Source organism: Pinus tabuliformis, chromosome 8 (genome assembly GCF_031772625.1).
Source record: "Pinus tabuliformis cultivar Carrire ecotype Pingquan chromosome 8, CPIR1, whole genome shotgun sequence".
Lineage (NCBI taxonomy): Eukaryota > Viridiplantae > Streptophyta > Pinopsida > Pinales > Pinaceae > Pinus > Pinus tabuliformis.
The window spans coordinates 779,212,552-779,237,645 of NC_142294.1; the positions used below are offsets into that span (position 1 = coordinate 779,212,552).

At 37.5% G+C, this 25,094-nt stretch overlaps 1 pseudogene; it reads right to left on the reverse strand.

Moving 5' to 3' along the window:
* Positions 1 to 18,767: 18,767 nt before the first annotated feature.
* LOC149237908 (probably inactive leucine-rich repeat receptor-like protein kinase At3g28040) overlaps positions 18,768 to 25,094 on the reverse strand; it is a 70,748-nt pseudogene continuing 64,421 nt past the window's right edge.

Below are 25,094 nucleotides of genomic sequence, written 5' to 3' on the forward strand. Positions count from 1 at the left end.
AAGCTTGATACATCTAGAGTTCAAAGAGATATGGGGTGATTCTACTGCACGATGAACTAGCTTGGATTGTCTATAATTTTTTGATGGAAAGAATATGCATCATGGGTGTCAAAGAAAACAAATTCCAAAATGAGTATTCAATTTCCATAAAAAAGATTAGTAGAAAGAGAATTGATATATTCTTTTAAATAATTAAATAAACATCATTCAACAATAAATCTTCAAGAACTATTTATTCAAGATCCCTAAATATGTTCCCACCAATATAATTGAGAGCAAAACAAGTGACAAGAAATTAATTTTGTAACAAAATCTACATGCAATGAGAATTTGGTTGTGTATAAGGATATGTATGACCTAAGGAACAAAATAATTATTAACTAAATCAAACCAATCCTCCACATATTCATGTGTGTTTAATGAGGTAAACTTATAGAAAATAAACCAAATGAAACATTGACTTTAAATAAATAATTTTTTAGGGAATGCTCCACATAAGCAAATCTATGACTTTTGGGAAAAAGGGACCATTAATTATGTCAGACCCTTCCTCTTCCATAAAACTAGAAGTGTTTTGTTAGAGCCTAGATTGACCTCAAGCTGAAGGGAGGCAATTCTAGGGTAACCACAAACCACGCTTACCCTAGTAGCTAGTCCTACCAGGTTGGGAGAGGGCTCTCTCATTATCAATCTCAATCAAGGGGACTGGATCAAATATGGATTTTAGTCTAGGTATAGTGGCTCTAGGGTTTTTTGGTTGATTTTGATGGTTTTGTTGCTGGATCAAATGGAGCAGGCATCTTTGGGTCTGGGAAATCAAGTGAGGAATGCAAGGTGTTTTATGGGGCGAGGTAGGTAGGTGTTTTAGCACATGAAATTGAGTGAGATGGTAGGTCTAAGAGTGGTGAGGAGGTGAGGAGGGCATACAAATATTAGGAGTCTTCTTCAAATAGTAGAAAACATCAAAAACTAAATGGATTCCCAAGACATAGCATTGTAACCAATGTATTCTACCTACCTATCTTGATTTCATTTAGTTAGAAGAATGAATAAGATTGTGGCACACATAACACATGAGAAAAACTAACAACAGAGGAAGAAACTATGCAAAAACACTTTACCACAAGTATCCCACAAAAATAGCTGCAAATCCTGGTTTACTTCCTTGCCAAACTGTTGTAAAGATGTACAATATAGCTCAGAGCATCCAAGAGAGTCCAACCTTTGGTAATGACTGAAAAAATACATAATATAGACATAAAAACCACCTATGCTATCCATCAAGGGTCGAATCCAAGAGATAAGGAACTATTACAACCATATCTAAACAAGGAACATGAATATAGGCAGTGGAACAACTTGCCTCTAAAACCATGGAAACTGATTCATTGACCCCCAAACCACCTGAAAATGATGAATCTACACTCTAAGGTCATTTCAAAATTACATTTACACACCATGGCATTAATTATAATCATAAATTCATCCATGAAGAGAGAAAAAGTCAACTTGAAGAGAAACTGGGCAAAAACTAGATTTTTGGGCAAACTGGCTCTTTGCATAGCGCCGCTACATAGCCACGTTTGGAGGCCTTCCCATTAGCCAAATTGATCCCACGATAGCTGATTGGAAAGGGCTTCCTATCTAGTTTCTGGAACATCTTGAAGTTTTTCATTTGGATGTTATTTTCCCCCTGAAAAGTGAGATATCCCAAGGCTACCTCTGTGTGTCCAAAAAGAGGCAGAGAGGTCATTTTTTGATAGTTTTTTAGCTTTTGATGACCAAGTTTTGCTCCAAAATTGCTGATATTTTCTGGGTTTGATGCTCTTACCATGCTGAATCTAGATATGTAAGCCATTTCTTCAAGAAATACTCCAGTGAAAAGTGTAGCACCTGTGGCGCTATGCACTTAGGGCAATTTTCTGTGTTGGAAAATTTCAAAATTTCAAAATGACAAAAACTTATCAAAACTTGCCCAAATTTGGCAAAAGCCACCACCATTAGTTGCTTTGATGGGCTAATGAGGCTTCAACCAATATTTTTAACTTGTCTTGCTCCTTTTTTCTCCTTAAGGCCTTCCTTAACCTAGCCTTAAGCTTCTTGATTCTCATATTGCAAATTTTGTTTTCGAGTCATATAATGATATGACATGTGCCAGAGCGTTCTATTGTCACTGTTGGCCATGTTGATCAGTCGCTCAAGATGCATGTTGACCCTATCAAGCCAAGTTTCATAGTCATGTTCAATCTCTTGCTCAATGGAAGTCAAAGTGACATGGTCCTCTTTGTCATTTTGCCTCTTCAGTTTCAACATTTCAAGCTCCATTAGGATTTGCTTATCCTCCAACTATTTGTTCTCTTTCTTGTTCATCATCTATATCATCCTCGTGCATCTTCTCTTTGCCTTTGCTTTCCTGCTTATGTCTCTCCATGGAACTATCACTGAGTGTCTCTTCCTCATAGTCATATTCACTGCCTCTTTCCATTGTTTTTATAGCTATGAACACTTGTGATGAATGAAGAGATAGGGTGGATGGAGGATGAGTATGAAGAGATTTTATCGATGAGTAAGTGAGGGTGAATTGGAGTGTGAATGAGATTTAGGGAGTGAGTAGGGTTTGGGAATAGTGTAGGGATTAGCGATGTATGTAGGGTTTTGGGGAGAAAGTATAAGGTTTGGGAAATTTAGGAAACGATAGTAGAAAGGATTGGATAGGAAAACAAATGAGCGAGTGAGCTTGTCAAATTTATGAGATAGTTTAGTGAAAACTAGGGTTTTGACTTCATGAGTGAAAGAGTCACCAAATATTGATGCAAAAACCTTTCCAACAAGAAAGATCAATGCACTTACTTGAAAAGAGGTAACATGGAAAATTATAAGCAAATTGGAGTGATTTGAAACGATTTGGGGCTTGGCTGCCAAGTGCGTAGTGCTAATGCAAATTAACAAATGAAAACCTTTCCAGGTGCGTAGTGCCTTTTTTCAGGACACTTTTAGAGGCCTTCAAGGTGTCAAAATTGGGCGTGGGATAGCTCATTGGAAATATTATCGAGTCTACTTTATAGAACATCTTACATTTTCCAATTTGGAGTTCATTTGCCCTATCAAAAGTCCAATCCCCCAAGACTGATCAAAATGTGCAGAATGAGGCTTCCTAAATGCAGAGTGCTATTGTAGTCAACTTTTGAAGGTCTTTATCAACTCCAAATTGAGCTCATGATAGCTCATTGGAAATATATTTGTGTCTACTTATCAGTTGACTCATTAATAAAGTCATTTGGTCATTCCATCTAGGAGAAAATTTGATTTTACCAATGTCACTCCAGAGGTGCAGCAACCCTCCTGAGGCAACTGTATTTTTACATTTCTCTAAAAACGTGACACCTGTGTAAAAATTGGAGGTTTTTCTTCCCTGGCCTATTATGGACAAAAATTATCTCTCACTATTTCCAAATTCATTTTGTCTTGCTCAGAACAAAAACCCTAGGAGAGGGAAATGAGCCTTACCTTAGCAAAACTGAAGCACAACAAGGTGTGAAATGACCCATTGGAACATGAAATAATGATGACAACATTTTGAATGATGGTACACTTAGCTGAATGGTGACATGGACTGACACTTGGAAAACTTTTGAAGGAGTGAAAACAAATCCTAGATCTTATTTCTAGTGACCAAATTTTACTTGAAGACTCACTGAAATGACAAAATTTGACTTTGACACCCTAAGACCACTTTGTAAGAGCATGTTTGATCACTGGTGGAAGGCTTCAAAGACTAACACTAACATTGGCTCCATTGGGGATGGTAGTTCCTTGGATGTGCCAAGAACACCGTAGACCAAGTAGCCTTATCCATTGGGCATGGAGTCAAAAACAAAACCCAATCTGAAATATATGACTGAATACTGATGACTTGATGACACTACTGACCTTTACTCAATTAAAAACTGACTCAATACTAAAATAGAGCTGAAAAACTGGAAAAGATACTCAAAATGGAGCTTATTCAATAAAAAATACTCTAACTGCTCCATTCATCTCCTGATCAAGTGAAATGAAATAAACAATGCAACCAAGTAAGAATTCTGGTTGCTGCTTGAATTCTCCACAAGTGCTTGTTTTTTAGCAAGAAGAGAGAACTACTGAAATGAAACTCCCATGAAAACTTGTAAACAGATCCATTGAATAATATGGATTCTCTATCTGACTCCAAAAGTACTGCATAAAGATCTTGAATTTCATGTTCACTAGGACTTAGCTCATCCAATTGATTGCTTTGCTTCTCCTCATACCATGAATGCAAACTTTCATCTGAGCTTTGTGACGAGACCCCTGTTGAAGATGATAAAGAAACTAGCTTCCAGATCAAGTTTGTTTGTATCAATACTTGTTTCAAGCTCACAGTTAGCTAATGGAGAAGGACTTTGACTATAGACAACATCCAACACATCAGCTATTGGATCGTAAAAAACTTGAAAATATTGTTGCAACTAATTTTCTGTTGTTTCCAATGAGATTGCATGATTTTCTATACGCTGCTTATTTGAAGATATACTATGCAAATTTCCCTTTAAAAACTGAAATGATTCAAAATAGAATTGTATGGAATCATCTTGCATCATTTGATCATATTTTCCAGCTTCCAAGTCTTCATCTACAACCTAAATTTCAATGGCATTCTGAGGCTACAGATATAGATATGAGAAGTCTTGAAGAAGGATTTCATCACCCTCTAGATGGTCAAGATCGAAACTTATCAACGGTTGATTTCTGATTGCACAAAAGTTGTCTCTGATGAACTGAAATGAAGTAAAATAAAAAGGCAAATATCCTTCACTTACTTCAAAATTTGTTACACTTTCCTCCTCACTTCCATAGCTGATATGCATCGATTGATCATTGTATTTGAGCTGCTGAAAGTGAACTTCCTCCTTCCACAAACTAGTTGTTGATTTGTCTGCAAGACTAGCTTCTGTTTGGAGAACATAATCATCATCATACTGATCAAACTGAGGCAAATCATTAGTATAAAACACATCATCAGGAATACATGTCATATCAATAGATCTCTCCTCTCCAAGATGATCTATAAAACAATCATTATCAGATCTATGACAACTAGGATAAGAAAGAAAATGTTTTGGATCAGCCACTTGTTCTTCTTCAATCAACGAGCCATGGTCTTGAACATCATATTCATTCCTTGTGGTGATCTTTTGCATCATCTCTTCCACTGCACTTACCAAAATGTCGAGCATTACCTCCAAAGATGTCAGTTCCTCTAGATCTATGTTCTTCATATTTTCTTCCTGCAACTTTGCCCTTCTGATCAGCAGATTAGCCTCTACATATATTGCACTATTTTTCATCTCTTCAAGTGTTGCAAGGTTCCTTTCCCTCTTCTGAAACTCCATTTCTGGATCAAAGGCTCCCGGGTAGTGCAAGACAGCATATCCAGGAGGAGGTCTTATAGTAATAGGAATCAAATAATAAACTTCATTAAATATGGCAAAAAACTGTTGTACTATCTCCTCTGGTAGTATTTTCAGCTGGTTATATTCTTCTAGAATCAATAAAGGGTTCTATCTGACCACCCACCTGTCGAGGAAAACTTTGACAAACTACTGGAAATCTGAGATGCTCACATCAGGCAGGGTTTTGAACCAACTCTTGACTTTACCTTGCAAAGAATGAGCAAAAAGCCTAATACTGACATCCTCTTTATCAACTTCAAAAAGGTCAAGAAAAGACTCAAAATTCAATACATGTCTCTCAGCAGTGATGTTGTCACAGTCACCATCAAATCTTGGTAGATATAGGTAAGGATTTTTAGAGAAAGCATGGAATATAGGAGGTAAAATCAGAGGCTTGTATCTATCTGGAATTTTGAAAGGTATAGGAGTATATACAAAAGTTGTAGAATAAGTCTTGGTTTCTTGAGGCTCATCAGTTTGAAGATGGTCATCATAAGATTCAGAAGAAGGGTCTTGATCAAGATCAAATGCATGTGAACATTTTGTATTCACAATCTTCAAAGGGAAAGAATCAAATGTAGGTCTAGGATCTTTTCTCAAATACACTATACTTTGTAAAGCCTTCTTGACATTCTCGAGAAATGAGAAGAAATAATTTATAACACAGAATATAATGTCTTGGATAAAATTCCAACTTGAATACTCGACCTTCCCATATTGTCCTTTCATGTTTTCTCTAGTCGGGTTCATACTCCAGCGGAGTCCTTTGATCTGATCTCGAAACTGATTTAGAGTCTCCAGATGAATGATTTTAGCCTTCTGGTGTTTGATCATTGTCCACCATCAACAATCAGATCTAGAGTTGGTACATTTTATTGAGGAACATCGTATCGTAGAAAGCTTCCTTTGGTGTCTGCATCCCAGGTATGCCATGCGGGCTTCTATTCTGTAAATAGACTGTTGTGTTGCATGCCTCAGCCCACAAGTGAAGTGGTAGGCCTTGGTCATGCAACATTGCCATGTTGCCCCTACAATAGTTATGCTCTTCCTCTCGGTCACCCCATTCTGCTGTGGATTATGAGGTGTCGTCAACTCTTGTTTAATTCCTTCCATTGCATAGAAGTCCTTAAACTCTTGAGAGACATATTCTCCACTGTTGTCACTTCTCAAGGCCTTGATCTTCTTCCCTCACTCTTTCTCGACCAAAGCTTTGAACTCACAAAACTTTGTGAAATTTTGGTCCTTCTTCTGCATGAAATAAATCCAGCATTTACGAGAATAGTCATCAATGAAAATCACATAATACATTTTCTTTGTTTTGGATGTCATTGAGAATGGTCCACACAAATGAGTATCAACTCGCTCTAAGATAGCCTCTGCTCAAATTTCTCAATCATGAAAGGAAGACTTGGTGTACTTTCCCAAGGTACAACCTTTGCATGTGTCAACTTGCTCAAGTTTACATTTGGGAAGTCCTGTAGATATTTTTTGCATTATCTTCAAAGCCCCATGATGGAAATAGCCCAACCGGCTGTGGCACAGCTCGCCAATGTCTTGGCTTTGCACCAATTTTTATTTCATACTCAATGTTGCACAATCATCTACCTCTAGTTTATAAAGATTCTTCACCCGAATCCCTATCCTCTTGGTCTGACCCGTGGATATGTGTCTTAGGAATGCCTTTCCTTTACTGGAGACAACATCATAGCCTTTTTCCTCCAACATCGTGACCGATACCAAGTTCTTCTTTAGTCCAGGAACATACATCACATATTTCAAGGTGAAAGGAGCTCCATGCTCCCTCTGAAAAGCAACCGTGCCCACTCCTATAACACTATGCCTTTCATCATCACCCATCTCTATGTGCATCTTGAGGTCTTTCTCATCCAAGGCACTGAATAAATTTTATCACCTGTCATGTGGAATGAGGCTTCATTGTCAAGATACCAGACACAACCCATCAACGATGTCACCATGCATGCGATGAGGTTAAAGTCCATTTCAAATTGATAGGATAATGCCTCACCTTTCGATCCTTCCAAGGATCGCTTCTTGGACTTCTTCGATGGGAAATTAGTTGCATAATGTCCCATCTTGTGACAATTAAAGGATATTACTTTAGACATGTCACCATTCTTCCCTCGATGAGAAGAATTCAATTTGAAATGGGAAGCCTTCCCCTTCCTTTTCCTTTCCTTACTTGCTAAGCCCATACTTTCTTCATCATCATTCTTGGAAGAAGAACCATCTCATGTGCTCCTCCTAATCTCCTTCTGCATAAGATCTGACCACAATCATTCCCAATCCGGTAGTTTCTCCCTTCCATTCACAAAGTCTTGGTAGCTATTCCAACTCTTTGGAAGGCCAAGGAGAGCAAGGCTCACCATATCATCATCGGCAATAGTTATTCCCACACTGCCAAGCTCATCTTTGTAGGTGGTGAGCTTGTTCAGATATGTGGAAATAGTATCGCCCTTCTCCATCTTGATTTTTCGGAGCTTATCCTTGAGCACCAATTTACTCTCATCGCTACTATTTTGGTAGAGGTCCTTCAATGTCTTCCACATTGAAAATGGATTATCCTTCCCATGGAGACTTAAGACAATAGGGTCTTGAAATCCCTTAAGGATGATCTATCTTGCCTTAACCACACACTTCTTCCACTCAGCTAACTCTTGTGCATTAGTTGGAGATGGCTTTGGGATTTCTTAATCAATGAATTCCTTCAAGCCATTGTCTTCTAATACAGTCTCCATTCTATCTTTCCATGCTATGTAATTCGAGTTGCCTTCCAAGACATACTCGAGTCTCAAGCCATAGAACACCATTAGCCAACCTTGAAGTATGATATGAATTCGATTTGCACCCACAACCCCGAACTTCAAACTTCGAATTCTCTTCTCAGTATATTGTTCACAGCTCTGATACCATGTAGAAAATCTATGTAGCTTAACCTAATAATGTAATATAAATAAAAGCATAATACTATAACCTACTTATATTATCAATTTGTGGAAGCTTAGAGATCGAGCTAAACAATATTACCAGAAGAAGAAGAATCAATGGAACAATACACATGAAAATAATTTGGGGAAAGTCTCAGCTAAAAACCCCACACAATTGTATTAGCATACATGTTGGAAATACATAGGAATTTACACATCCTTAGCTCTCACAACTAGCTAGCTTTCAGTACAATCCTCACAGATACTCACAGGAAATTTCGGCTTCTCTCCAGCCTTCTTGTCTGCCCTCCAAGCTCGTACTTCCTTGCGTTGTTCCTTGTGGATTATTTTCCTATTAACAAGTGAGAAACAACCTTCAAAATTGCGCAATCATCAAGGATGAATCCTTGACTGCATGCACAAGTTTTCTCCATGAGAAAACACATGCAACTGATAGTACACTATCCTTGAACATTAATCTCAACTGCATCTTTCTCAGAATAGACATGCATATGTTTCTGATGAGGGAATCTTCAGTTAAATGGAGTAGAACTAGTTCAGTTCATTAATGCATCAACTGACTGTTAACTCACTATTAGTTCCTCAAATAGTTTGCAACTAATTTAACTAGACTTAACTTAGTAATCTGAGTTAACTAATTACAACTCAAATATAACTCAATCTTATCTCCTTAATTTAAGGGATAACTCTTTCATGACTTCAGAAAGGCTTCTAACTTGAATTTCTCTAGCTAATTAATTTAAAATAAATAAATTAATTAATTATGTCCAAGTAGCTATTAAGACTAAATTTGATTTTAATTCACAAGTTAATTCAAGGACAAATTAAATTGGAATATTCCTTTTGCCATATTTCAGCATGGTTGTGCGAGATCCTTGACAAGTGGGTTATTCCACCATGCAGAGATGAGACTTATTTGTGCAAGTTCATTAGTAAGTGATTTATCCCCCCAAGCATAGATGAGACTTGGTTGTGTGAGATCCTTGTCAAGTGGGTTAGCCCCCTAGGAAGAGATAAGACTTCCATGTGCAAGATCCTTGTCATACGTTGACAAGTGGAAATCCCCCCAAGTGAATATAAGGTGATGGACGAATATCCCCTATGATGATTCTTCTTCATTATAGTGAGATATCATTGTTCTAGATGATATAAAGTAGAAACATGAATTTCTAAACACAAAAAGTCTAAAATAAGATTTTCTCAAGATAGTAAATCACCTTGCATCAATTGGTAATCAAGTATTGTTGATGAAAACTCCCTTCTTATCATTAATCAATCATAATAATTCAATCTTGATTTAATATTTTATAATGATTATTATTATTATACTATTATATTATTATTAAAAATAAATTCAAGTCACTCAATCATGGATCTCAATAATTTTCTCTTACAATCTCATCATGAGCACGGCCTACCCATCTTACCCTCTCATTAATGCTCTTACACACTCTTTAATGCATATGGCACACTCTCTCTTTAAAGAATATGTTACGAAGGCATGCATACCTCCTTAATGGCATGAGTTACATTTCCTAGATGGGCATATGTTACTCTGCCTCTTGGCATGCAAGTTACTCCTCCTTTATGGCATTGATTCATTTCTCCTCATATGTGTGTGTGTGTGTGTGTGTGCACCTCATTCATTCTGCCCTCACTACTTAGGCATTTTGAAAGAAGAATTTGAACTTGAGAGAGATTTGGAGAGAGTTGAAGAAGATTATGAGAGACAGACTTAGAGAGTAAGAGAAAAACTTAGTGAGCTACGGATGATTCAATGCTTTAGATTTCCAGTTTTGATTTAGTTGAAGGGAACATTGATTCAATATGTGCATTTGCTACTACTACCAGGGACCTTCCTGCTACAACTTGGTCAAATTTGGGTGAAATTACTCATTCTCTTGATCTGTCATTGTACTTTGTATCTCTACTGAGAAATTGATTTCTAATAGAAGATTAATTTGGTTGGGTTTTTCTCTAGTTATTAAACCTAAATTTTCTGTCACATTTTGTTCTTCATTGTATTCTACTATTTATTTGATTTATTTCCTCTATACAATTGCTTATATAATATTGCAACATAAAAAATAAAAAATAAATTATAATAAGTGATTATTAAGCATAGAACATCAAAATTTCAACACTAGCCAAGGCTATCCCAGCCTAGACTACTCTGTCATAGCCAATATTAGTCTACCGTAGCATATCTTAGCCTATGCTAGCCTATCCTACTCTAGCCTTTCTAGCCTCGTCTAGCTTAGTTTGGCCAACACTAGCTTAGCCTATCCTATCCTAGCCTAGCATGTTCAATCCTAGCATAACCTAGACAATCATAGCATATTATAGCATAGCCCACTCTAGACTGATATATTCTAACGTAGTCTAGCCTAACCTAGCCTACTCTCACTCATACTTCCCTACTCTAGGGTTGATTAGATGAGACTAGCTTATTGTGGTCTAGTCTCTCCTAGTTTATCCTACTCTATCCTAGCTTACTCAATCCCATCCTTCTTTACCTTAGCCTAGCTTACTCTACCCTAGCCTAGTTTAGTCCAACATACCCTGGGCTAATCTACCCTACTCTAACCTATTCTATTCTAGGATAACCTAACATAGTCTATCCTATGCTACTCAACCCTAGCCTTTCTTAGCATAGCCTATGTTGGCGTAGTCTAGTGTGGCCCACTTTGGCTTAGCCTAACCTGGTCTATCATGTTCCAAGCTAGCCTAAGAACCTATAGCATAGCCTCCTCTATGCTATTTTACTATACCCTAGCCTACTACAGCTTAGACTATTATATCCTATGCTACTCTACCAAACCATACATTAGCCTACACTATCGAAGCCTACTGCAAGCTAGCCTAGCCTAACCTATTCTATCCTAGCATACTCTATCATATCCTCCTTGCCTAGGTTAGTTTAGCCTACTCTAGCATAGCCTAGCCTACTATAGTTTAGCATAACCTACTCTAGCCTAGCATAAACTAGCCCACTCTAGCCTAACCTAGCCTAGCCTAGACTATTGTAGCCTAGTATACTCTAGTGTAGTGTACTCCAGAGTAACCTAGCCTAGCCCAGACTACTTTAGCATAGTCGAGACTACTTCAGCCTAGCTTAGCCTACTTTAGCCTAGCTTAGTCTAGTGTAGTGTAGCCTACTACATCCTAGCCTAGCCTGGCATACCCTAACATAACCTACTCTTGACTAGCTTAGCCTACTCTAGCGTAGCCTTAACTAGCCTCCTCTACCCTATCCTAGACTACTCTAACCTATCCTAGCCTATCCTAGCCCACACTAGCTTAGACTACTCTAGCTTAGCCTAGCCTATTATAGTCTAGCCTAAACAACTCTAGCCTAGACTACTCAAGCAAAACCTACTCCACACTTGCCTACCCTACTCTACTCTAGCCTAGCATAGCCTAGCCTAGACTTGTCCTACCCTACTTTATCCAAGCTCTACCTTAACCTGCCCTAGCACTACCCTACTCTAGCCTAGCCTATCTTATCTCTACCCTAACCCATCATAGCCTACTCTATATTAAACAAGCCTAATCTAGCCTACTCTAGAGAGCCTAGCCTACTCTAGCCTAGACTAGCCTACTCTAGCCTTGCCTAGCCTTCTTTAGCATATTTTAGACTAGTCTAGCCTAGTGTAGCCTACTACAACCTAACCTAACATAACTTACTATATCCTATATCCTAGACTACTATAGCCTATCCTACTCTGCCCTACCCTACCCTACCATGGCTTACTATGTTCTATCCTACTCCAAAATAGCCTAGCCTAGCCTACCCTACTCTAGCCTAGCCTAGCCTACCCTACTCTAGCCTAGTCTAGCCTAGGATACTCTAGCCTAGCCTAGATTATAATACCCTAGGTTAACCTAGCCTACTCTGCCATAAGCTAGCCTACTCTAGCCTAACATACTCTAACCTACTATAGCCTAGCCCCTGCTCAATCCTAGAAAAATCTAGCGTACTTTAACCTAGCCTACTCTAGCCTAGCTTAGCTTACTCTAGCCTAGCCTAGGCTACTTTATCCAACACTAGCCTACTATAGCTTAACCTAGCCTAGAATAATCCAGCATCGCCTACTACAACCTATCCTAGACTAGCCTAATGTATCATAATCTAGCCTTAACTAAAGTACTCTAGCCTAGCCTAGCTTACTCTAGCTTAGCCTAGCCTACTATAACCTATCGTAGACTACTTTAGCCTAACCTACTCTACACTACCCTCGCCTAGCCTAACCTACCCTACCCTACACTATGCTAGCCTAGCCTACCCTAACTAGGGAAAATTTTAAGGATACAAATTTATTTTAAATTTTAGAAACCTTTGCAAATATTACTAGTCGCTAACATGCAAAGTATAAAATTTTTGAATATACATTTGTAAAAATATTCGAATTTATAATGATTTTGTATAGTGCTTGTAAATTTTTGGTAATTTTTAAGGTAAAATAATTTTATATTATAAATTTTGGGTGAATGATTTTTAGAATAAAGATGGAAATTGGTGAATATTTTTTTTAGAAAAAACATAGAAAAATAGTTCACCTGTGAATATTAGCCCTAAAATTTCCCCTCACCCTAGCCTAACCTACTCTAGCCTAGTATAGCCTAACCTACTCTAGCATATCCTAACCTACTCTAACCTAGCCTAGCCAAGCCTGATCTACGCTAGCCTCACCTAGCGAAGCTTGACCTGTTGTAGCCTAACCTAACCTACTCTAGCCTAGCCTACTCTAGCATACTCTAGCATAGCCTAGCCTAGCGAACTCTAGCATAACATAGCCTAGCAAACTCTAGCATAACATAGCCTAGCCTAGGCTAGCCTAGCCTAACCTACTCCAACCTAGCTTATCCTACCCTAATCTAGCTTACTCTAGCTTAGCCTAGCCTAGCCTAGCCTAGCCTACTCTAGCCTAGCCTACTCTACTCTACTCTAATCTAGCCTACTCTACCCTACTCTAGCCTAGCCTACTCTAGCCTAGCCTACTCTAGCCTAACCTAGCCTAGCCTACTCTAACTTAGCCTACTCTAGCCTAACCTACTCTAACTGAGCCAAGCCTAGATTGGCCTACTCTAGCTTGACCTAAAATGGTCTAGCATAGCACAATCTAGCCTAGCCTAGCCCAGACTGTTATACCCTAGCTTAGCCTAGCCAACTCTATGCTAACCTATTCTAGCCTTTCCTAATGTAACCTAGCCTAACCTACTCTAGGCTAGCCTAGCCCAACCTACTCTAGACTAGCCTAGCCGAACCTACTCTAGCCTAATCTACTTTAGCCTAAACTAACTTAATCTAGCCCATCCAAGCCTAACCTACTTTAGCCTCGCCTAGCTAAGCATGACCTACTCTAGCCTAGCCTACCCTAACTTACTCTAGCCTAGCCTAAACTACTCTATCCTAGCCTATCCTATTCTACTCCAACTAGGCCTAACATAGAGTACTCTAACCATGCCTAACCTAGCCTAGCCAACCTAGCTTACTCTAGCCTAGCCTAGGCTATCATAGCCTAACCTCCTCCACCCTAGCTAATCCTAGCCTATTCTTGCCTACTTTCGCTTATCCTAGCCTAGCATACTATAACCTACCCTAGCATACACTAGTCTACTCTAACCTACCCTAGCATAAACTAACCTAGCCTAACCTACTCTAGACTGGCCTATAGTAACCTACTATAGCCTAACCTAGGCTAGCCTACTCTACCCTACTCTAGACTATCCTAGTCTAGCCTACTCTACCCTAATCTAGCCTAGCCTAGCCTACTCTAGCCTAACCTATCCTAGCCTACTCTATCCTACTCTAGCCTTGCCTACTCTAGCCTAACCTACTCTAGCTTAGCCAAGCCTAGCCTAGCTTACTCTAACCTAACTGAGCCTACTTTAACCTTGCCTAGCCTAACATACTGAAGCCTAGCCTAGCCTAGCTTAGCCTACTCTACCCTAGCCTATACTAGTATAGCGTAGCTTACTCTAGCCTAGCCTAGCTCACCCTACACTACCCTAGCCTAGCCTAGCTCACCCTACTCTACCCTAGCCTAGCCTAGATTAGAGTAGCTAACTCTATCATAACCTACTATAGTTTTTCCTAACGTCACCTAGCCTAACCTACTCTTGCCTAGCATAGAGGAACCTAATATAGCCTAACCTACTCTAGCCTAGACTAACCTAAGCTAACATAGCCTAGCCGAACCTATTGTAGCCTAACCTAGTGTAGCCTAGACTAACCCAAACCCAAAAAAATGTTTCAAGTCAAATTTTGACTTATCTAAGAGAGCAACCAACCAAAAACCAAAATATCAGCTAATAGTCATATATGGAAAACATCAAAATATAAACAGTTTTTCACCTTGGGATTCTTTTGTACCAAATTCAATACTTATGGTTCTACACCCAATTCGATACTTACGGTTATGTACTAAGTTCGGTACTTAAGGTTCTGGACCTAGTTCGATACTTATGGCTCTAAACCCTATTAGGTACTTATGGTTATGCACCCAATTCAGTACTTACGGTTCTTCACCTAGCTCAATACTTACGGTTCTGCACCCAATTTAGTACTTACGGTTCTGCACCTAGTTTGGTATTTTTAGTTTTGCACCTATTTTGGTGCTTTTGGTTCTACACTCAATTCAGTACTTATAGTTCTCCACCCACTTTAGTTCTTACATTTCAGCGTGCAGTTCACTTACAATTCTACACCCAGTTTGGTACTTATGATTTTGCACACAGTTCGGTACTTAATGTTTTATACCAAGTTCAGTACTTTTTGTTCTGCACTTAGTTTGGTACCTTTGGCTCCACACTTAGTTTGGTAATTATAAAATTTTCTTCAAAGATGGGAAGTGTTGTGTGTGTGAGAGAGAGAGAGAGTTATTTATGATTTAATGAAATTTTTAGGCTGCTAAGACTGAAGATGAATCGAAACGATGTAAGAACATAAACAATTTTAATTGTTATTGTTGTCAAATTGAAGAGTATGTGAGTTATTTATCCTTCCCATTTAAAACTTGTATTTATTTTGAGTTTTTTTAATTATATACATATACCTGGCAATTGCCCAAATAATTCAGTTCTGAATGGTTACGTCCTCCACAATGGGTTCTGATTTGATGTGAAGAATGAGATTGTGCCATCTGGGTGGGGCTTCCTACTACAGATCCACTAGACCATACTCTCCTTGACTCACTAATTATTGAATATTTTTCCCAACAACTTGTTGTTGCTTGAGCAGTGGTTCGTTCTTCGTTGGCAATTTCTTGCTTAACTTGTCATCCTTTCGATGTTTCAGTTGAGGTGAACTGTAGTGAATTAGCAGGAGATCTCTGTTTTTTGATATTTTCTTATATCTTTGCAGTTATTAATGTACATAATTTTGATGAACGTGTATGATCGAAGGTTCAAATATTGTAGAAACTGCAAAAGAGACAAAACTTTTTACTTAAGGAATTTGGTAAAAACAATTCAAAAATTACTTGTGGTCAAGGTCGTTTGTTTAAGATGTTCATAGAGGTTATCTAGCATTGAAGTGTGTCTTAGAATCATTGGAAGTCATTGGTAAGGATCAGACCTGGGTCCTAGAGAATTTTGAAGGTTAGATTTGTTGAAAAAAAATATTTTCTAAACACTAAATGATCCAAAAGTATACGGGTATAAATTTACATTGCTGAGAATATTTTAAATACAAAGATAATATGACATAAATGCTCCAAAAATCTGAAAATAATGGAAAATATATCAGTTTACAAGGCCTCCTTTGCCACTTCAAACCCTTTCAAAGTATCTGAACCTTTTCTACCTTTAAAGAAAGAAGGGTTCCCAAAATAAAACACTTTGAGATAAAATCTGAGCAAACCAACCTAATTATCCATTGTAACCTATTTATATGATGTAGTTTTAAGTTTCCACACAACTACAATACATCTCGTTGAATGCCAATATTTCGACGCAGAGGAAAATTTTCATTATTTAGCATTCATCATGGAGTTATTTTCATATTTTCCCATCAAATCGAAACTAAATGATGTGAAGTAATTTATTTTTTTGCATAACAAACTAAAAGTGAGGATCACAAGGCTTTTTCTGATGTAAATCTAATAGACATGACTTCCTCCAACTCTGGAAAGAAAAACAACATCGGATTTGCATCCAAGGCAAGATGCATAATCCCTATTTGAGGGCTAAAGCCAAGCTCACTATTACCATTAATCTTGACAGAAGGTTTGGGATATTACTTTATTGAATGTAAATATTCAATCTATTTTCTTGTTGGCAATATTTTCTAACACAATAACTTCTCGCTGGAAGTCATTGCATGTCACAACCTTAGGTGCATTGTTCCTCAATTCTTCCTCGCTTAATGGCTTGATCCACCCAACCAAATCAGAAAAATAACCATAGAAGGACCAAAATCTAGACAAAATACTATAAATAAAATGCAAGTAAAAAGGGAACAACAGTGAAAAACCTGCATACCTGCAATGGAGTAGAACCTGGACATTGACACCTTGTCCTTCTCATGTCAGATGAAAATTTTTGTTGTAATCTCAAATAATGGATGAAGAAGATCCAAAGGAAGAAACCTAATAGAGGTTTAGGTAAGGGCAATAGGGTTTGGGAATGGTGGAAGAACAAGAATTCTAGTTTGAAAATCTATGTTCCCACTCGCATCCTAAGTGCCCTGCACTCCTGCACTTTTTGATTTTGAGAGGGTTTCTTTCTCTATTTGGGTTTATTTCTATATTTTCTTCGTATTATATCTCTCTAGACTTCACGAGACATATGGTTGAGAAGGAAATGTCGATGTATGTATTGAATTTCAACTCTCAAACTTTCTCCCTTAATGCTTGTTTTTTGGGAAAACTTCCCTCTTTATGTTAATACTATCAATTGCTCCAAAGAGGTGCAAAGAGACCCCAATAATAATGTTAAGTTGAAAACTTTTGTGGTTTAGTTTTAATAATTAATTAAATATAAATTGATATATTAGATTTAAAATTTTAATTTTTTTTTTATTTTTATCTTTTTTTATTTTTTTGTTTTCTTGGAAATATTTAGGCAAGATCCACAAAGAACCCAAGGATCCAATACCAGCACATGTTACATAATATTTTTTCACACTTCCCGTCCCATATCATGAAGCATCAAAATTATGAAATCTATCAGTGTATTGACCATGAAACATATACAAAAGCTTCCTTGAAGGAAAGAAGAAAACTTGCCCTGAAAGAGTTCTGAAGAAACTTGCCCAAGAACCTTGTTTTTGGGATCAACGCCTTTTGCACCATCAGTGACCCATGATGGTAACTTGTTGCACTATACTAGACTAGCACTTCCAACATGACTTTTATAAGGAAAACTCATGTTGAACCTCTTAAAGCATATTTTCCTAAAGTGGAGGAGAAGCTTCTCTTACTAGAGAAGTCTCAAGAATGGTGATCTTGTTACAGGTGAATAAGGATTAGAGCGAGATCTCCAATTCTTGGTCCCTGACCCAAATTTCATGGATCTTTCCCTTGAATTTTGGAACTTATCCCTCCTTTTATGGATCCTTAACTCCATCTCCTTCCCTATAAATGAGATCCCTACTATCCATAACTGGTTGGCTATTGCTTGATTGCCTTATGAGTGTTGAACTATGCCTGAATGCTACCCATTTCGTTAAGGAGACAGGAGTGCTTCAAGTTTAAGGCTAGGACTTGGAAAATCACCTAAAGGAGGCTTCCAACATCAAGACTTAAGTGGTTGTAATGCTCCCTTTACCATTCTATTTATAATACATTATGTATTTCCTTTCCATAAATGTGTCTATCATTTCTCATTTAGTATAATACTTTATCCGTTATATGGTTTATATTGGGATATTTTTTGCTATGTATGCATTTCTTGTCTCCACATGATTTTCCTTATAGATATTCATCTACATCGGCAAAGAGGATATTGAGCTTGGAAGCGGAAGAATAAAGGATGACACCAACGTCTTTTAACAGCAGAGTGAGGTAGGTCATCTATCCACTTTTGTGATTTCTGGTATAAACTAGGAAAGCTTGCACATATTTATCCAGTTTATTGTTAGATCCTCCCATAGGAATAGAGGGATCATTTTTGTCTGGAGAAAGGATTTCCAAACAACACCATGGATCATGAGCAAGATAACTCAAAGAAACAGTAGTCACCTACTACCAAATCTGCACCTTCAAACTTAGCATAGCCTTATGTTGATCCATCTCAACCCTTAGTAGAGGAATCTCATTCTTCCATAAATATTAGGCACTTAAGTAAGTTGCATTCCCATTCTTCTTAAATAAGTTACATTCCTCTACTGACTTGCAAAATAATTTGAATCCACACAAGTTAGTGCCTTTCCTTCATCTAGTAATGACCACACATTGTCACATATGATCACAACATCATCCTCCATATATTCAACTGGTCTTCTGTCTGTAACAAGTTCTAACAACAACACCCCAAATCCATACGCATCATATCTTTCATTTATCTTAAGGCTCTGACAATAAAATTCAGGTGCCATATATCCTAATGCGCTCTGTATTTTTCTACTAAGAATGTATCTATCAAGCATGGGAAACAACTTTGCAAGGCCATAATTCGCAACTTTAGGGTTGCAATTCTCATCGAGCAAAATATTAATGGATTTTATGATATAGTGTATGACTGGTAGTCTACAAGCATGGTGAAGATGTGCAAGCCCCATTGCACTCCTCATAGTTATATTAATCCAATTTGACCAAATTAACGGGGGATATATTTGGGATATTTCATGGAGTTGACTATACAAACTTCCACTTTGAATCTAGTCATATATAAGAAGCTATCATTGAGGTGTACAATAGTAGCCTTGCAAATTCATTATATTTGGATGCTTGACTTTGTGCAAAAGTTTTATCTCCTTCTCAAAGTATTCTTGTGATTTAACCAAATTTGAAACCATCATATTCTTTATAGCAACTACTCACCCATTCCATAGGATTGATTTGAACAAAATTTAAATACCTCCCCTTCCAAGCTCATAATATTTGTTAATCAACGCGAGAGCACTAGTCATCCAATCCGTAGATGCATGATCAAAGTTGGGTGTAAACATAACCAATTTTCCTAGAGCCATATCAGTGGATGGGGACTGAGAAAATCTATCAAGCATAAGATTCATCGATTTTGAATTGGAATGTTCTTTTATATTCAGTATTGTCACAACAACAACACCAAATGCAGTCGTACTTGCCGCAGATATTGAAATTATTGTAGAAACACTTTTGTAGATATTAAAATTCCATAGATATTCTTGCAATCTTAGCTTCTGCAGATATCACAATTCCGTTGTGTGTATACCTAATCACCTGAATTCCTCCTCCAGTTGGACTCCCTCTTGTATTTTTATTTATAACTACTGTGTTAGGCATAACCATGGTACAAGAAACATTCACTCCCTATCCACATAGGCCTGCATTTTCTTTGAAATAACTCTTGTTTAATGTGTTTAATATACGTCTTGTTGGTATCCTCCCTTTAAGTTTGTTGTGTGAAATGGTTACCCATAATAGATGACCCAAGTTCCCTAATTGCTAGGGTAATTCTCTAGTAAGATTGTTCATTGCAAAATTAAGCTTTATCTGTCGACTCAACTTGGATAATTACTTGGGTACATTTCCAGTCAAACTATTGTTTTCCAAGCTCAACAAAGCCAAACATGAACATTCACCAATTTCTGCAGGAATTCATCGAGATGAGAAATTTCCATCAGTTGCAACACTAAAAGAGCATTGGCATTACCAAGTCCCACATGTATGGCTCTAAATATATGATTGTAACTTAGATCCAAAGACACTAATGGATTCAGATTACCAATCTCCGACATAATATTTGAGGCGATAAGGTTATATGAGAAGTTCAATAGCTTTAAATTGGAGCACTGAGTGATTTATGGAGATATTTCCCCACTCAACCTACTATGTGAAAAATCTAGTTCTTCCATAAATTGGTATAATTTTGTAAACCAGCTTGGAGAATGTTTCCACTAATAAAAGTTCATGATGGATATATGTTTTGTAAACCCAACAAAAAAAACTCACTAGGAATGCTTCCAGTAAAGCCATTCCTACTGAAATAAACCGAGTAAAGCCTACTACAACTTAGTAAAGATTCTAGAATGGGTCTAGAGAGATTAATATATGATACATTTATGAGCATAACATTTAGTAGTAAGGATGTTGGATTAATGGGTCCTGACCTAGGTTTAGACTTAGTTGCGCCAAACAAATCCCTACACTACTGTCCCTTTTGGCATCAATCCATGGAGCGCGGACTGAAGTCCTACCCGAAGCAATATGGGGGGATGTTGGGACCAAGTTTCCGCACCCAAAGATCAACGTGATGTCATTTTGTGCCCTAAATCTACCCTCGCACAAATCGATAAGCCCTTATCACTTATCAATGTAACTACCTTTAATCAGCCTCTAGACCTCCACGAAGGTCTAGAACTGGCTTATGCGGACATTGAACAGGTGACTTAACTACTTATGTACCTTGTAGATTGCTCTTAATCCCATATTTACTCAAATAGGTTTAAGTGTTCGATAACTTTAACATACAACTATATATTCTTCGCGTAATCACTTAACATCATTTGTGTTTGTATAACAATATAAATCAAGTAAATTCACACATCAATACATCATTATTTCATAGAACCATTATTCATCACAGCATAAGTGCATTTATACATAATAGAAGTAAAGAGATAATCACAGGTATTTCTGCCACAATATTCTTTATTAATATTCAATTAAGCTTACAGACTCAAGACTTCCCTATGGACTCAGCTGCGGACAGTACTCTAGGCCTCTACTCTCACAGCTATAGAGCCTTTCTTCTTACTCTTCTACACTAACCTAGACTCCTTTCATGATACCCATAAACAACTCTACTCTTCTATCATGCCTTAGACTATCTAAGGCACACCTATCTATACAATCCCATGGTCCGTGGACCATGGATAGATCTTCAAAATGCTGACTTAACTTACATAAAGAAGGGTAAAACCCCTTTTGACTCTTTTACTATCTACATGCTCCACAAATGAAATTTGTGGAGACTTTACATCTTTTTACATAAAACTTGGGATCTTGCCCCAAAACTTGGGCTTTTGCCCCAACATTGACCCAAGGGACCCCATCCCAATAGGTCACCAAAACAAATATCGTGACTCGCCCTCGAGTCACTCAGCTGGTGTGAAGATCTTGCTAAGAAGATCCCCCACCTCTACTTTTGCAATCATTGCTTCAGTCATGCTCTGTGTGGCTACTTGCTTGATCTGTTCTACCATCTGCTCTATGGCTAGTCCTGCACTGTCCTGCTTAATCTTCTGTTGTGTACTCTAGAAGTTTGCCAACTTTTTCTGTATGTTAGCCGAGACTATTTAGGCTTCTTCCAACCAAGGCCCCAACCTAGCCTTAAGGACTGCCTCTTTCTTCTGCGCTGCTTCCACCTGTGTAAGCAACTGCTTAGCCTCCTGCAGCTTGGCGAGGAGCTGTGCTGTAGAAATGGTGTGCATTGTCACCCTCATTCCATCGTATTGTTGTTGTAGCTTGCAAACCTTTGTATTTAATACCTGCTGGGTGGGATCTTCCTATAGGCTCGTCACTACTTCCATGTCCTATTCAAACAGCATGGTGTAGTCCACATCTGCGACATCAACCGTAGAGACTCCATCTTTAACAGTAATGGTGCATGGCAACACTATTGGATATGTAGGAGTGTAGGCAATAAATTTTGTGAAAGATACATTAATCATCTCAAAAATATCTTTATTTTGAGTAATTCCAAATTTCATTATTTTCTTTAGAATGTCCCATGAGTCAAATGGTATCCGACAATCATTTTAAACACGAAGAGTATTGAGAGGAACACCCTTGGCCCCTCCCCCATTAGGTTTTGCAGAGGTTTGATGATACAAAGGATTTATTGTAAAATAAAATGTAGAGAAGAAAAGCTAATGCAATGTAACATTACATATGATAGGCTTTCCACATACAAGTTTCAAGACCTTAACATTATGAACGAAACAGAACGAGCCATCCCTCCATGAAAAGAAAATAAAATATTACCATCAAACTTCTTTACATTCATTGAATAAAAAAGAGCAGAGGTTATGGACATGCATAAATTCCAAAGACGCAAGCTAAAGTAGCTAAGAACCTCAAGGCATTTCATTTGGTTCTTGTCTAAATCATACTTCGGAAAAAATGCCAAAATACGAAAACACCAGAAGCAACTTCCATTTCCCCAGGACACAGTTTCGATAATGCCCTTAAATTTAATGGCCCTTCTTTCAAGAAACCATTGCTAGCTCTTAGAAAGGGAAACACCATTTTCCATCACATTTCCATTACAGGGTCATTTTGACATCGGAGCAAACCTCCAACTCCATTTCTAGCAACATAAATGTAGACTATCAACTGCATTTTGTTCAGAGGCGGAGCATATATATAGTAGTTCCATTGATGAATTCCATTCCCTGTGAGGGTTTTCCATCATAAACGCTTCTTCCCCACTGTTCTCTCTGTCAACGTTCAGATGTTTCTTTTATAGATCAATATTGTAGTCATGTTGATGCCATGATTCTAGAAGTAGGGTCCAAGGGCATGACAAACAGGTTGCATCACATGTAACCAAGGTTATCTATTTTTAATTCAAGAGTATGAACATGAACGTAGAAGGCTAGATTAATAAAAATAAAAAACAAGGATCCTATAGTTATAAAGCTTGGGTGTAGTTTGGCTATTTGTACCTTGCAAAGTGGGCCACCCTCACAGGCTATGTCCTTTTGAGATATCATGACTAGAAATCTCCCCAACTACTACTCTATCTTAGTCTCTTGCATTCCAGATCATGTGAATATGAAAGAAGTATGAAACAACTTCATAGTTCTTAGTAGCAGAAATTATAAAATAAAAAGAGACATACATGTCCCTTTGAGCTTCTTAAGTTCCTGACTAGTTTGGAAGAGATACTATAAGTTCTCCATCACACAATAAGCTCTTCACCGTGAAAAATAATTCCAAGAAAATGAACATACAAGGAGAGAATGTGGACACCAAATAAATGCAACGTTGTATTTTACACTGAGTGCAACCAGAGCAGAATAAAAAAATATGCATTATTATTGAGACCAACAACCTCATAATCAAGGAGAGGAAAAAAACCAATGGAATATTGTAAATAATATTCTACTTTTCTTTGAGAAGTCAATTAAAAAAAAGTAGAATAATATGAAAAGCAAAAGAGAATGCAAGCATGTTGAGTACCTTGGTCCTGGAATACAACCTAAAAATGCTTTTGCTTGGTTAACAACTCATCTTCCTTAGATGTAAGAAAACAGTTTAACAACCTATGAACCACAGGCACCTAGCAGAAGTGAAATTCAATACCCTTACAAACTACCAGTGGGTTGTTCCAAGTGGGGTGCTTTTCCTTGAATAATGGTGATGCATGAGCTGGCATTTGTAGATAGCATCCAGTGATCATTGTCCCCATTACTGATTTGACAAGTGAGTTATGATATACTTTTCAAATTATTTTAAAAATGTTGATTACCTTAACCAACATTATCATTATCGATTATAGGGATATTGGAATATCTGTTTGGAAACTTATTTTAAGTGCAAGGTAGACACCATGAGGCCCTTTTAGTTCCTTTTGGGGTGTTGTATGTTCATTATTTATTAAGAATGGTGTGTTAATTATGTTCAAAATGAACTTTCAAGGGAGAAGAATTGGTAAACCCTACACACTAACCCAACTTAAGTTTTTTGTCCACTAATGTAACTTATTTTTAAAAAATCAGATTATATGTGTTCCCCACTCACCACAACAACAAAAACGGGGTAAAGAAAAAATATCCCCATGATGCAATAGGCTCTTCATGATGCAAACCAGTTTCAATACCATGAACATACAAGGATAGAATGTGGATGTTGATTAAATATGAGGCTAAATTTTATCCCTTTGCCCAACCAACGTGGAATGAAAAAAAAGGCAACAAACCAAAGAATAACATAAATAAGTTTCTATTTTTCTTTGAGAATTCAATTAAGAAGAAGTAGAATAATATAAAAAGCAAAATATATTGCAATCATATTGAGTACTTTGGTACTAGAGTACAACCTAAAACTGTTTCTATTTTATTAACAACTCATCTTTCTTAAATGAAAGAAAGCAGGTTAACAAAGCAAGTCCCAGAGGCCCTTGGCATACGTGAAAGTCTTCCTCCTTAGAGATCACTAGTGGGTTATTCCAAGTGGTGTGGTTTTCCTTGAATAATGATGATGCATCAACTTGCATTTGTAGATATCTACCAGTAATGGTTGTCCCATTACTAGTTTGACAATCAAGTTATGATAAGTTTTTCCTATTGTTTTAAAAAACCTTACTTCCTTAATCGGAATTGTCATTATTTTTTAGAGGGATATCAGAATATATCCTCGAAATATTATTTGAAGGATAGAGAAGACACATGAGGCCCTTTTAGTGCCTTTTGGGGTGTTGGATCTTCATAATTTATTGAAAACAGTTTCATTAATTATGCTGAAATGAACTTTCAATAGACTAGAATTCGATAAACCCTACG